Raw genomic sequence first — 2324 nt, 5'->3', positions numbered from 1 at the left:
CTTTCTTTGCTATTATTGCCTACCATCCCTCTTGATGGGAGTTTGGGTGCTTTCTTGTATATTTTAATATTAAATGTTTTGTAGGGTGCAGCTTGATATGACAACATGAGGTCCATGATTGACAAATTCTGTTTGTCACTGAAAATAGGGAGAGGTGGGTAGGATCAGGTGTCTGGAAACCAGGAAAACGTTTTTTTGCCATGAATTCCTTTATGTTTATGGACATCATCACTCATCCTCAAATTCAATCCGTGCCTGACTTAGGTGACATGGAACTTTGTGATACAATGTCAGAGAGACCCATACACATTTTTATCTCAGTTGTATATTACAGTTTTGAAAAGTACATTCCTAAACAGTTATAACCCCAACAAGAGGCTCCCAGGAGCTTGAATCACTCGCCTGGTTAAATTTTTGCCTTTCAAGGGCAATAACTTTAACAAGGAGTTGTCTGTCAACTTTGATCCCCACAGACTATGGTAGGCCTTATCATGAGGATCATTTCAGCTATTGAATGTTTCTATTTATTATAGTTTTCAAGATATTGGCTGAAAACTGTAAAAGAACCTAATTTTTCACCTTTTAAGGACAAAAACTCTTACTGGGAGTCCTCTGACAACATCTGGCTTTTGTAGGCCTTATAATAAGAATCATTTCTGCAATTCAAAAAATTTGCCTAAATCTAACAGTTTTGGACATATATGAGAAAAGTTTGGTTCTTATTGATTTGGTAGTTTCAGAGAAGATTTTTTTACAGAAATAACATTGAAAATAGGGATAAAATGTCAAAAAAGGGCAATCATTCAGCAACATGGCTGAACAGATTAAAACAAAAATTTGACCAAAGTTATATCTCATCATACTTAACACTTTTAGTTGTCTGAATTTGGCTAAACCTAAGGGTTTTGGAGATATATTCAAAAAACTACTGTCTGACCCCTGTGTTCTATTTTTAGTAATGGTTGCCATGTTTTTGGAGGATCAAAAATCCCCACATCAGTTCTATGCAGGATACCCCAAGGAACATTCATACCAAGCTTGGTTCCAAGTGGTCAAGTAGTGTCTGGGTGAAGATTTTTGAAACAAATAACATTAAAAATAGCAAAAAAAACAAAAAACATTGAATTTGACCTCAGATATATCTCATCATGCTGAACACTTTTACTCACTGTCAGAATTTGGCTTAACCTAACAGTTTAAGAAATATATGCGAAAAAATACTGTCTGACCCCTATGTTCTACTTTTAGTAATGGGGCCATGTTTTTTGAAGGATCAAAAATCCCCAAATCAGTTCTAAGCAGAATACCCCAAGGAATATTAAAACTAAGTTTGGTTCCAAGTGGTCAAGTAGTGTCAGAGGAGAAGATTTTTGAAAGAAATGACATTAAAAATAGCAAAAATCGTTGAAAAAGAGCAATAATTCCAATATGGCTTATCAGATTAAAAACAAAGCTTTGACCACAGATTGATCTCATCATGCTGAATACTACTAACCATGTCAGAATTTGGCTAAACCTTGCGGTTTTAGAGATATATGCGAAAAAGTACTGTCTGATCCTTATGTTACTTTTAGTAACTACAGCCATATTTTTCGACTGATCAAAAATCCCTACCTTAGTTCCATGTAAGATACCCCAAGGAATATTTGTACCAAATTTGGTTCCAATTAGTCAATTAGTGTTTGAGGAGATGAGTTTTGAAAATTGGTAAGAACAACGACAACACCAGAAGCCAAGTAATGGCAATAGCTCACAAGGCCTTTGACCAGAATCAATCAATCAGAAAAAATCAATTAAAATCTTCCTTTTGAGGTATTAGAACCTTGTGGTATAATTTCAGAGATCCAGAAAATGCTTGTTTGTTTTTCCTTTTTCAGCTTCTACCTCCAAAATAAACATGTTTGAACTTGAGGTACAACATCTTAGTGGGAACATTTATACTTGAGTTAAATCTGAAGAAATCCCATGTTTTGGCACCTAATTCCTTCGTTGTTGGAACCATAACCTCCAAAAGCAATACCAGTGTTCCTTTTGTTGTATTTTGAAGCCTTGTATATAAAATATAATCAAGATCCACCGAATACTATTCAAGTCCTCGCACAAAAACCAAGTGTCTACAGATGACGACACGGACAACAGTACAGCCACTAAAACGTGTATAAAAAGAGTACATTATATGGCGTGCACTACTCAGCACCAATGTAATGATATTTTATTGGGCAATACATGCTGATAATCATTTAGTAAGTTGATTAAACTACGGAAGTAAGAATAAGTCCCAATGAATAACAACCTGTATAGTATGGTGCTGGATGATTAACTCA

Source organism: Perna viridis, chromosome 1 (assembly GCF_037379345.1).
Source record: "Perna viridis isolate PV_CMFRI_1.1 ecotype Kerala chromosome 1, ASM3737934v1, whole genome shotgun sequence".
Lineage (NCBI taxonomy): Eukaryota > Metazoa > Mollusca > Bivalvia > Mytilida > Mytilidae > Perna > Perna viridis.
Note: the sequence above shows the minus strand (reverse complement) of the source record.